This window comes from Dreissena polymorpha, chromosome 1, assembly GCF_020536995.1.
Source record: "Dreissena polymorpha isolate Duluth1 chromosome 1, UMN_Dpol_1.0, whole genome shotgun sequence".
NCBI lineage: Eukaryota > Metazoa > Mollusca > Bivalvia > Myida > Dreissenidae > Dreissena > Dreissena polymorpha.
In genome coordinates this window covers 53,856,435-53,870,634 of record NC_068355.1, presented here as the reverse complement: position 1 = coordinate 53,870,634, position 14,200 = coordinate 53,856,435, and the positions used below count along the sequence as shown (strand labels likewise).

Below are 14,200 nucleotides of genomic sequence, written 5' to 3'. Positions count from 1 at the left end.
GCAATGTAAATGATTTTATTTCAGATGACCGCATTAACGATGTTAACGTTTAGGATTTATCTGGAACAAATATTAAATAAGATAAACAAATGAACAAGAATACATATTTTTACATAACGATAGAACAATACACATACAAGTAAAGTAGGTACGGCGAGTCAAAATACAATAAGCGCATTATTTATAAGGACTTCGAACAATACCACACCCATTTTTAGGTCACTAGGTCCAAGGTCAAGGTCACCGTGACCTCTAATATAAAACTTTAACATAGGCTCTAAAATCAAAGTGCTTTCACCTACAACTTTGAAACTTCATAATTATGTAAATGCACCTTGATGAGTTCTACACGCCACACCCATTTTAGGTCACTAGGTCAAAGGTCAAGGTCATTTATTCAAAACTGCACCCACAGTCGAGATTTGGCACCCGCTATGAGGTGCTCTTGTTGCATTTATTTTACACAAATTATCAAACCATGATGAAGTATATGTAATTAACAAATATAAATCAGTTTATTTATTGTGCATCCAGGTATTTTTAATATAAACAGACAGTAGTGCAATCTCACATGTATATGTAGGTTTTTAATTTATATTGCACCAGTGTATAGATTGTTTTGAAAACAATTGTATGATCATGGTAAAGTTGCATATGTCTAGTCATAAGCAGTATGTTTGGGATATTCTAGCAACAGGACCAAAGGGATTATTTTGTTTTCAGATGATGTTTATGTAATGTGTGTTTCATCCTAATATTTATTTAACCACCCATGGAATACATATTTTTTTCTAATAAAATTGTTTAAAAAGGTTATTCAGTATTGAGATTATGTTGACTCGCAATTTCATGATGGATGGCTTCATCCAAAGTCATTACAAGACACACAGCAACAACATAATTGAGCCTCGGTCTGGGAAAATGGGTCTTAATGCATGTATGTCAAGTGTTATTCAGGGCAAATCAGTGATGAACTTTCCACTAAATGGATTTTTTCCATAAAAAAGTATCTGGGGGAAAGTGTTGTCCCTGATAAGCCTGTGCTGACGGTACAGGCCAATCTGAGACAACATTTTGAGCACATGCATTGGGTTCAATTTTCCCAGAGCCAGACTCAAATGTTAAAGCAATGCCTGTTACATTAAGTCAAGCAGACAACAAAACACTTTTTTCTGTAAGTCAATAACTATATAACTTACAACCACCAAACTACACATACATATTGTTTGTATACTAAAGTATATGTATGCCAAATTTCATCGGAAAATATTAAATACAAACTTAAATATTTTGAAAATAATCATTTTTGTTTTCTGCTGTTTACACACCAGTGTACAACTGAAAAGTAGACATTTTATACTGCTTCTCTGGTGTTTAAAGCGTTTGCTCTAACCACCTCATCTGCCTGTTCTCACTGGTACACTACATAATGTGTATTTAACAGCTTGTAAGACAACGTTGGCCAGTCTAGTGTTTATCATTGAAATCTGTACATATTGACTGCTTTCAGGGAAAACGGGGCTTAATGCATGTCAAATAAGATTAGCCTGTGCACACTGATTAGCTGTATCAATGATTTAAAAAAAACAACACATCTCGACCTGTGCTTCAAGACACACTCTTTATAAATTTGAATGGGTTGTGGTCATTTCAAACTTGAGATATAAAAAGCTATAACATAATTTTGAAAACTGAGTTGCGTCTAAGATTATACAACAGCGAACAAATTTAGTGCCTTCAGCGATTTGATTTACTCTGTCACCACTTTTTACGGAGGATTCCAGAGATAGTCGATGTATCACGGTTCATACCGGAGATTTTGATTTTAATGTTTAGAGTGATCTCCCGGCAATAGTAATTTACGCTGCAATTTGCGCTGGAATTAGGTTTTTTAATACTGGTTCCCCTTTTCGCATTGTGAACTATTTATAATGGCGGTGTATGCAAAAGCGAAGACTAATTCTAAATCAGAGACGCACTAGCAATCGACTTAAGAAGTAATATAGATCCACAAAGATATTAACAGCTTTTTAAATTCAGTAGCAACATAGATAAATGCTCATAGTAAAACAAAGAACGCCGTTAGAATAAGCATTAATACAAATTCAAAAAGTTTAACTGCAGTTGTCAATAAGACACACGAAGTAAAGATATATATGAAGTAATTATAAACTTATCAATCTGTGCCAATGGGATGAAGTGTTTGCATAGCAAATGTAACTAGGCAAAATGAAAAAGAAAAAAAAATGCAGATACCATGTATCAGAAAGCATATGACAGTAGTTAAAATAAAAATGTCATTTAACATCATGCATGGACTGGCGGATATTCCCTTCCATAGATTCATACGGAAATAAACTCCATTTGAAAACATCGTGCATACATAAAATGATATTAACAATTTAAATATCTTTAAAAAAACATTTCGTATTAGTCTCACGCATAAGCAAGATTAATACAATGGGTTATATTTATGTACCTATATACACTAAACACATAATTTCAGTGTAAAACAATAAAAGGTTACAAAATGAATACAACTTAAATGCGATTGCAAATATCGATTTTGTGTTTGAAATGCACTTTTATGTTTAACGCATATTGTACAATACTATTTACAACATATATTCTCCAGAGAGCTGCCACTCCGGGGGTTAACGATCTTGGGTTGGTCGCTCATTTATTTGCTTGGGCGGCTCGTTATTTTTACGAAAGGCCGGGATAACATATTTTGGGGATGTTTCCTGTGATTTTTTTTTGTATGGTAAGGGAAGTAATAGATTGCGGTGCAGGATTCTTGTTTTCCTAGCGTGGGGGCAATCTTTCTTTACCTCAAACACAGGGGTGTCGGCGTTTGGTTGTCCGACTACAATATACAGAGTTTCCCCCCACTTGTCGGCTAAAAATTGTGTGTTCCACGCAAAGATACATTGCGGACCAGCACCAAGTCACCGACGCTTAATGAAGTGGCCTTAGCACGAGCATCGTATCTTCTCTTGTCACCGGAATTTGCATTTTCGCAAATTCTTTCGCCTTTTTGTATGCACAGGAAAATCGTTCCTTGAGTTTCCGCACATATTCGTGTTTAGACACGTTCTCGTCGGTCTCCGAGGACAACCCTAAAAGTGCGTCTATGGCTAGTTTGGGGTGTCTCCCAAACATCAGGTAGAATGGGGCATATCCGGTGGTTTTGTGAATTGTGACATTGTGCGCATGCACTAACGATGCAATGTGCGATTTCCGATCACTTTTTCCACAATCGGATAATGTTCCTAACATTTGCAACAATGTAGAATTGAATCGCTCTACCTGTCCGTTTCCCATGGGATGGTAAGGGGTAATGTGACTTTTGGCAATACCAGCTAGATCACACAGGTCTCTAATCAATTCGGACTCAACATTTGGCCCTTGGTCTGAATGTATACGTGTGGGGAAACCGTAGTGCAGAATGAAATTTTCGAAATGAATTTTAGCTGTAGTTCTAGCTAGTTGATTTTTAGTTGGAAAGGCTTGTGCGTAACGAGAAAAATGATCAGTGATCACCAAAATGTTTTCGTATCCACCCTTTGATGTTTCCAAGGACAAAAAATCTACACATATTAATTCCATCGGTGCAGTCGAGTTAATATTGACTAGTTTAGCGTTGGACGGTAGGCTTTTTCTGCGGATACATCGATCGCAAAGTTCAACCCTATCTCTTATCCAGCTGTCAATACCTGGCCAAAAAATCTTTGTTTGAAAAGTGAAGTTGTTCGGTCCCGGCCTTGATGACCCAGGTCGTCATGCAAACACCTGAAAATATCATCACGTAGATCAGTGCGCAATACCAATTGAAAGAAAATTTGGCCATTTAGCTTGCCACGGCGGTATATTACACCATCACGAAGAAAAAGCGTATCCCAACATCTGATGTATTTAGATAGAGCATTATGATCGGAATTGACCCGCTTAGCGGATGGTCGTGTTCCGTTTCGTAAATGAGCAGCAACCTGTCCAATAACAGGATCATTAACCTGGGACTTCCTCCAATCTCGAGAAGTAAGAGACTCCGTCTCTATGACGTCTAATGGAACATCACCAACAGTACTCTCGTCTGCTGAATCAGTTGGAGCAGCAACACTGAAAATTAAAGGAACCTGATCTTTACTGACAGATGCTGCTAAAGAAACCGCTTTTATGACAGGAATGTCAATGGTGTTTTGCTCGGAAGAAATTTTGACATTCGGCCTTCTTGACAAACCATCAGCATCAGCATTACTCATGCCACTACGGTATTTAATAGTAAAATCGTAGGTTCTAAGGGCTGCTAACCAACGATGACCGGTTGCGTCAAGCTTCGCTGTTGTTTGCACGTAGGTCAACGGATTGTTATCCGTAGAGACCTGAAATTGACAACCATACAGATATTCATTGGTTTTCGGTAACCGCCCATTTGAGAGATAAATATTCCAACTTAGGAGCTGGGTAATGTCTCTCTAACGGCTTCAAACTACGGCTGGCATAGGCAATTACACGATAGGTACCACCCTGCCTTTGATACAGAACCGCGCCGAGACCCGAACTAGAGGCGTCTGTATGAACAATAAATGACAGTTGGTAATTTGCATAGGCCAGAATGGGAGGATGAGTAAGCGCTTCGACCAATTTATCAAAAGCGTTCTGCTGCGACTGTTCCCATTTTAATAAGACTTTGTTTTTACTCAATTTTGATTTTGTTTTCTTTGTTGCATGACCAATCAACAAATCATTAAGGGGTCGGGCAATTTTGGCATACCCCTTTATGAACATTCTGTAATAGCCTGTGAACCCCAAAAATTGTCTAACCTCTTTGGTTGTTTCAGGTACAGGCCATGATTTGATAGCTGCAATCTTGTCGGGATCAGTCTCAATTCTCTTCTCTGAAAAAACGTGACCAATATATGTTATTTTTGATTTGAAAAACTCACATTTTGAGCATTTGAATTTTAAATTGTGTTGTTGAAGGCGACTAAAAATGGTATCTAGCTTTGAAATATGGGACTGGAAATAATCACTGAAAACCACCACATCATCAAGGTAAATATGACAATCGCGCAAATTCAACTCGCCCATGCATCTCTCCATCAAACGTTGAAATGTCGCGGGGGCGTTTTCCAAACCGAATGGCATACGGTTGGTCTCATAAAAACCCAACGGACCTACAGAAAAAGCCGTGTTCGCCTTGTCCTCCTCTTTCATGGACACATGCCAGTAACCTGCACGTAAATCCAAATTCGAAAAGTATTTAGACCCAAACAATAAATGAAGGGTGTTTTCAATTTTTGAAATAGCATTAGCATCCTTAACAGTTTTCTGATTGAGCTTCCGGTAATCAATGCAAAACCTGATAGAACCATCTTTTTTCGGACAATAACATCATTGGACGAATAGGGACTATTTGATTCCCTTATGGCACCGCAATCAATCATTTCTTGTGCATGCTCCCGAATCTCATTGAGTAAAGCTGGGACAATAGGACGGTTAGGTTCCTTGAATGGAATATTGTCAGTCAAATGAATTTCATGCTCTATAAGATCATTGTTTCCAAGATCAGTAGGACCTTTTGAAAAAATAAAATGCCATATAGATTCAGGAAAGATCGGACTGTGTGCGTTTGATCTTCACTAAGAGTATTACCCTCTAGGTCAACATCAACTGTTTGTTCAGTGTCCACATCGGGTTTAGTTGCACTTTGGTTCTCATTACAATCTGACATTGCATTTCTTAAAACTTTTACCTCTTTTAATTGACATATCTTAGCTCGTGCTGGTACCGTGACTGGTTTGAAAGACATGTTGAAAAGTTTAACAGGGATTCTTGCAAAACTACCCACACAGTCATCAGCTATCTCACTTAAAAGCTGTAGCCCATTCATATGGTACAGATTCTGTACTAGACCCTTTTTGACATACTAGAGTAATCGAATAACATTTGTCCCAATGATCACTGGTTCAGTTTTATTGACTTTGGAATCAGAAACAATCAAAATTGGTACTTTGAGCTCTTTATTTGTCATGAAAGGTATTGAGATGGAAGCTTCAACAACTTTTATATGATATAGCTTGACCATTGTTGGCTACTTAACGTGATATTTTTTAGTCTGGATGTTTCATGCAATACTCATGTTAAGAGAACATTTCATATCACGTTCGTAATAATGTCATTTTCTTAAAATCCATTACTATGAGCAAATCGTCACTTTAGGTCGAAAATACTATGCAAAATAATGGATATAAGCCGAAAACTATCAATATGTAAAATATTGGACAGTCAGGACTTACGCCGTCAACTGTAAATTGTCGTAATATTTCGTGATCTAATAAGCGGTCAGGGGATTCCCGGACCAGACTGCGCGTAAATGCTTGCTTACCTGGGCTAGAGTAACGCTGGTCGCATGTGGAATAAGACCCAATTTTTAATGACTGGAATTATTTTTTACCAAACCTTTTTGACCAATCATGATGCATCGCCTATCTTCGAAACCTCCGTAAGACATAGAGGATATTTGTTCATGTCAGTGTAAGATCGTTTATTATTTCACGAGTGATCATAGAATATATATTTTCATGAGTGGCGCAGCCACGAGTGAAAATATTATTTTTCTATGATCACTCGTGAAATAACAAACGATCTTACACTGACATGAACAAATTTTCTGTTTCTTTTATGCCCCTTTTTCACAAAAAAAAATTAACAGCTGTTTCCCTTTTGCTGAAAAGTTACCCTTTCTCTGAGTTTCTCCCGTGGCATGCCTCAATACATTGATAGACGTAATTTGTAGACAAAATAACGTCATTTTGTTGACGAAATTACGTCATTATTCCAGGGAAATTATTTAGTTAAACTCTTTTACAGTGTAAATAAACGGTAAAAAAAAAGAATAAAACTAAAAGAAAACGTGTTGGATTCGGTGGAATATCGATTTTGTTTCACTCGTGATCATAGAAAAAATATAAACAAGGATATAAACAAGGGAAGTACATCGTGATATGATAATCTAAAAATAGAAAAAGGAATTTCGAAAATGTGTTCTTTTCATCGGTGAAAAGAACAATTGTGTTATTTTCACTGCTGTTATTTCACTGCAGAAATGTCATATTTTATCATTAGGTATAAAAGAAATGCATCCACTCTGGATCAACAGACGATTTATTGCATAAATAAGCCGCTGGTTCAATGATCGCCATATTTTTAACTATTTTCAATATGGCCGCGCCCGTGAACTTCTTATTTGCAAATGTCAAATAAAATGTTGAAATGACGACAAAGTTGAAGAAAACGTTGCAGACAGTTTTAATTGCGCAAAGTTAGTAACTTTAGCATATATTATACGGTTCTACAACGGAATAGTGTTATATTAAACTTCGTACGAAGCCATTATATTAAACTTCGTACGAAGCCATTGAACTGGGACCTGTGGAGGTGGAATTGTTAGTGAACATGGAATTAAGAAAGTTGTATCATGCTGAATTAACATCAGTATCATTTCTGTGTAACACTGCAATATGTAAAGTGATCGTGAGTCGGACACGATCTGAAGTCGGACGTTTTTGGACCCGTTTTTCTGTCGATTTTAGACAGTTCAGCATGTAAACAAGTGTACATTAACCGAAACATTTAAACCAATCAAATAAGTCGTTTGTCTGTTGTGGCGTACTTCCCAGCATTCCTGAGGTTCATTTCTAAAAATGCCTTCACGGGCGCGAATTTCAAAATTGACAACGGAAAAGAAGTAAGTTTTGTTTGCGTTTGAAACAGTCTAGCAGTGTTGAATCTGTTTGAGCATTTGACATCATTGTTTAAGCTGTAGATTTATGATCATTTTGTAAACTAAATTTAAGTTTAATCGTAATTTCTTTGAATTGATAAACAAATTTTCCCACCGACAACATGAACCATTTTAGATATTGAGTCGGACAGCAAGACAACGCAATTTGATATTGAGTCGGACACTGTCAGACTCATTGTCAGTTTTGAATAAACAATGTTTAACCTATATTTACATATGAAAGTTTATAGATAGGTCTAAAATACAGAAATAAGCCTATTTTATTACGGATTTACGTGGAACTAAATGCAAATGTTGACAAGTCCAATAGCTCTTATATGTTCCATTCATCAAACAGTTTACTCGGTCTGTGCTAGATTGTTCTAATTAATTTGTGCAAAGTGTGTTTTTTTTTACTACTTTTGTTTAAAAGTTCATTTCCAGCACAAAATTAGTACGTAAACCAAATTCTTACATGTTGCGCTTTCCGAAATTCGTTGATATCTAACGATGTTTATTCATACAAAAATATCATGTGAGAAATTGGGCTAAGTTGGTAATAATAGGATTTTACCACTATTTTACACTGTGTGCACTTTGTAGTTAATAGTTTGTGCTGTCGTATTTCACTGTTTAATTAATATGATGAAGAACGTGATAATCCACAAGTTTTGTGTTGTCGGTATGCACCATACAAGTGCGAAGCAGCTAGAAGTCGGTCCATTGCATTATTGTCGTCATGAACCTGGTAACCGAAAGGACTGTAATGCGATTGCAGTTTATGGAGACTCACACCTGCACCAGCGCCGATATTATCTTCGCCGTGAAGATGCCCTAAAGCTCAAGACTGTATTGAATTTTGCAAAAGGGTCGTGTTACCTTCGGGCCAAAAATGTCCCCAGAAAAGATTTCAAAGCTGCGCGGGCCGATGCAGAATTGCAGCATCGGCTTCCGTTGCTGCGAAACAGATGCAGACTCCATAGCTGAGCCTGAGATATTAAAGAGTTCATACATATATAAAAGCTATTATCATTCTGTGAAATTTTACAGTGCAGCTACAGTTGACAGTTTCTTATCTTCAATTTTTTATTCATTATGTTTGTTTTTATTTGCCAATAAATAAAATAAATGTATTTAAAACGTATCGGCTTAATTTTTTATATTTCAGTGGCTCCATATAATCGGGATGTCTGTTCGCCGCGATGAATATAATGTTCCCAAATCGTCTTTGCCTGATAGGGTGACTGGTAAAGCACGGCGCTACCTGTGGTAAAAAGCCCAAAATGTCCTCGACTGATGAAAAGGCTCTTATTGAGGCCGCCACTTCATAAGCGGCCAGGGGTTTTGGGTTTAGTAAAGGTAACATTTTAAGGTACGTGGGGATTTTTGCCGATCAGAAAGGCGCATCGTTTAAGCGTGGCAGGCCTTCGGATATGTTGTGGATATTGATAAAGCTGAAAGCTCGGAACCCTGAGTTCTCCTTGCGAAGCCCTTAGGTAACTGCAGCAAACAGGCACACGGCCATGACATGTAATGCACCAAAACAAAAAAAAGTCGCGTACACACATGTTTGAGCGGTTTTGTAACTGGATTACTCATAAATACGAATTAGAAATTATGCTGTACATTGTATTTGTCTTTAGCTTGAAAACACGAATCTCCAATCTTCAACTTGTTTTCGATACCCGATGGGCTTCATAGACGTTCATGTCCACACACGCTAACACACGTAGTGCATTAAGCAAGGCATCTTAACTATATAACTATATAGTTGCCCAATATTAACCTGATACTCTTGAATAGTGTGAAAATAAATTTAGCAAAACCTCGCTGGTCTAGTATGGCAACCACCAATCGAACTTGTATGCACCAGAAGAGAAGTCGAACCCGGGTCGCCGAGCTTAGAAGCGCGTGTAGCAACCACTGGTCGATAACGTAAGTATATAAGTAATTTTACATCCTTTAATTAGATTAATTCATTTCAATATAAACCAAATATTGAAAAAGCATTAATAGAACAAATATTTTTGCATTATTGACTTAAAATAGTATAAAACCATAAAATATATGGCCATTTACTCTGACATCTCTCACTGTCCGACTCAATATCAAAACTGTCCGACTCACAATCGACCTGGAGTAGCTGTATTCAACTACACATATAGGCGCAATCTAAATCGTTTTGCCTGCAAAAACGGTTGATATGCGTAGCGGGAATAATAGGCTGGGTACCAGTATGAAGAAACCGTCCTGACAGTTCTAAATATAGCTCAAATCATTCGAAACGGAAAACACTGTCCGACTCACGATCACTTTACCACGGTGCCTATACCACGTGACTTTTTAAGATCTGTGTGGGGAGCATTCTATACATAGATGGTGACGTCACTACGTTATTGTATATCAACAAACGCACGACAAAGGTAAGATTTTTAAGGATAACTTTTTAAATATGTCATCATTTTCAATGGGATAAAGTGGAGAGCCCGCTCATTCATGAGAGTTTTCTATAGGTATCATGATTTTGTAAAACAAATAAATATTTTTTCAGTAAAGTGCAACCGCGCGTTTGAACGGTTAGAAAAAGGTAGGATCAGTGTGGGGACATTATTTTATTATGACACAGAAACATCACCTCTCGTGAAATAAAGCAATAAACTTTATGGGCGGAGCTTACACTATATCATTTTGCATTCTTTTTTCATGTTTCTTTCATATATTATGAAAACAAAATCAAGAAAAATATTCTAACAGTAATATGATCTGTGTGGTATACGTGTTTAGAAGGATCTGTGTGGTATCCGTGTTTCTACAATTTACGGATAAATTGAGATAATAACGACAATATATATATATTTTTTAAATAATTTCAATTTTTTCAATACAACAATTACTACTACTACTATTACTACTACTTCTGCTACTACTACTACTACTACTACCACTACTATTTCTACTACTACTACTACTACTACTACTACTACTACTACTACTACTACTACTACTACTACTACTACTACTTCTACTACTACTACTACTGCAACTATTACTACTACTAGTAGTAGTAGTAATAGTAGTAGTAGTAGATCTATTATTATTATTTACAAATTCATTCATTTCAGTAATCACCTATTTGGCACTAGTGAGCGGACAAGGGTTAAGGGAAGAAAAAATAGAGGAAACAGTTTCACGAGACATGAATGCTATACAGAAGGGGACACTAGGAGTAAGGTGGGAGCGGGCGAGACGAAACGATAGCAAACTGTTGCCAACAATAAGAATGCGGATATACGAACACAATGGACATTTTAATTCTGACACAAATTCTGCAAAAGAAATTGTGTCAAATATTACACAGGTTGACAAAAAGCAAAGGCATGTTCTTTCCTGAGTAATACGTATGTTTTAAAATCAAATTTGGAATACAATCTGATAAAACAGAATCCACCAGACGTATTGGCTTGTCATTTTGTTGTTATTTAAAGTTTAAGGTAAACGGTATGTTTATTAAAAACAAAAAACTGGTCATAGTAGAAACATATATATATATATATGTTTGTGTTTGTGTGTTTTATTTCATATATGGAATTCATATTGTTGCATTAGTTTATAAAATAGTATAGATATTGACAATCATTCGCCATGTGTTGGTGATAATGTCATGTTATAAATTATGTCGTTGTATTCAGTGTAACAAGTGTATGCTTATCTTTAGCGTTAATTATTTTGAAGAGAATATAAAAAGTAAATGAATAAATATTATATTATATGATTATATATGTACGATTCTCCTCTTGTGTTGTGGATGGATGCAGCTCTGAAGAATGTCAAGACGTATTTCGAATTAAGGAGTATTTTATTGTATACACAACCACATTGCATACATTGTTTACTGACAATTACCACGGCCTAGAGTAAATATAAGCAGGAAGTTAATTATGTAAAGCAATCGTATAAATCTCTAGTATTACAAACCCTGGCTGCTTATGATTATCGAACTAGCTCGTGACAGCGGTATTTAAAATTGAAACCAACGAAAAAACATCGCAAAACTTTAATCAAGTTATAATTAAAAAAAAGAATCACAGATTCGATAATACAAATCACAGATGCGATATATTAATGAATAACTTAAATCCAAATTATTGCACAATTATTTGAGAATGATTTCAAACACACAAACGAACTAAACGAAACCTAAAAATTAATCAAATTCGGATAACTTTAGAATCATTTTGAAAAGTAAAGTAAAAGTAAAACAACGAATAAAATAACGTAAAACGATAATGAAGTTACACAGACAAACTGTAAACTATTATGATTTTTAATCAGTATTCACGGATTTATGTGAAGTCCTCACGTATCGAGAAAGGTTTGTTTTGCGTTTGTACGTTTTGAAACACTCCTCACTACTGTAACACTTGTCATGCATGTGAATATTGACGTGCTCTCTGAGGTCATTCTCACTCCTAACTGCCAACCCACACTGGTAACATTTCACCAATCCCTCTTTTTTGAACTTTTCTCTCTAGCCACGAGTAGGTACTTGTCCGCAAAGCTCCTGCCGCACTGTACACACACGTGACATTGGGGTCCTTTGTTCGTTGAAGCCTTCTAAGATTGTAGGCATCCTGAGAAAAAAACAACATATTTTATTCACGTGACATTTCAATGCGTAAACACGCTATTTCAAAAATGTTAGTATCTGAGGAAACGCGTTCGTTAGTTTTAAATTACAAACGATTTGACGATTATTGAGTTATTTCAAAATATATGATAACCTGAGAGATGAGATATATTGTATATTTGTGTTGTTTCAAGAGAATCCGTTCATCTGTTTGTAAGCATAACTGTATAAAAATGTAACTATTTTAAGGTATTTAATCTTACCTGAAATGCTTTCCCACAGCAGTTATAGTTTCCAGAGTTAGCGTGTCCCCTAATGTGGCGCAATAATCCAGCTCTGGTCTTCGACATTTTTCCGCATTCGGAGCATTGAGCCATACCTTAAAGCAAATATAATATCAAAAATAATATACGATACATTACTTCATCTGACAGTAGTGTTTGGCGCCAAAATAAAAATGGAATTTGATACAATAACATAAAGTGTACACTTATTTAAGGTAAGCATGGACTTGTCATCGATGTAAGATGCTTCAGCGTAAGATTTTAATATTATAATGGGGATTGTACAGCATGCCTGTAAATCATAATTATGTATCAGTTCAACAAGCGGTGCAAGCGTAGTGTATAGCCATTATGTGTTTTACATGCTAGCGCATTTAAAAATCCCGTTTCAAATACATTGTTTACAAGCATTTTTTTAAACAACTAAATAGAACTGAAAAACTTAAAAACAGTATACCACACAGATCCGTTGAAAAACGTATACCACACAGATCATAGTACTGTAATAATAGTTTTCTTGAATTTTGTTTCGTAAATAAATAACAGAAACCTGAAAATGGATGCAAAATGATATAGTGTAAGCTCCGCCCATAAAATTTATTTCGTAATTTCACCAGAGGTGATGTTTTTGTGTAAAAAAAATTAATGTCCCCACACTGATCCTACCCTTTTCTAACCGTTCAAACGCGCGGTTGCACTTTACTGAAAAAATACTAATTTGTTTTATAAAATCATGATACCTATAGAAAACTCTCATGAATGAGAGGGCTCTCCACTTTATCCCATTAAAAATGGTGACATATTAAAAACGTTATCCTTAAAAATCTTACCTTCGTCGCGCTTTTGTTGATATTTTACTCCCCACACAGATCTTAAAAAGTCACGTGGTATAGGCACCGTGTTTACCCTAGTGTTTCATAATTATGGTGCTTTTGACATATTTTGGAAGTAACATCAATACAAAATGCACCATTTCTACCACAAGTAAACCATATTAGATCTAACGTTCATAAATAGGCAATGGTATGCATATGACACCACTGGTATGTATATGACACCTTTTTAATGCACATACATGTACTATGCTAATGATACAGAAAAATACATTGTAGTAACTCTGAAAAATCAATAATACTCTTTATATACATTTTCTTTTGAAATATTACATTGGAATGACCTATGCAACACCAATGCAAGATATAATTTATGCTTGTATGCTGTTTAATTGCCTTGTATTATTTGTATGAATCATGTGTTCTACTCTGAAAAAAGTGAGTCTGCCACTTCTGTTTTGTGGTATAAAAATGTTATAGACGTATTTAAATGTCGTTGTTTTAAATATATTTAATTCATAAATATATTTATTCTGAAGATATCAGAACAGGCTTGGAAGTAAATTATTTTTTAAAGGAAACATTGCTCTCATTGTTCAATGATTGGACAGAGTAGATTTTAACAGAAAATATAACTAGTAGCGTTCTTTTGTAGTATTTGATTAGTTTC

General features: G+C 35.8%; 1 long non-coding RNA gene across 1 annotated transcript; it reads right to left on the bottom strand.

Annotated features, from left to right (window-relative positions):
• Nucleotides 1–11,826: 11,826 nt before the first annotated feature.
• On the bottom strand, nucleotides 11,827–13,601 carry LOC127881309 (uncharacterized). Its single transcript, XR_008050006.1, has 3 exons — nucleotides 13,528–13,601; nucleotides 12,677–12,792; nucleotides 11,827–12,417 (listed from the first exon to the last, which is right to left on the bottom strand). It is a non-coding gene; the product is annotated as an uncharacterized LOC127881309 (long non-coding RNA).
• Nucleotides 13,602–14,200: the final 599 nt, after the last annotated feature.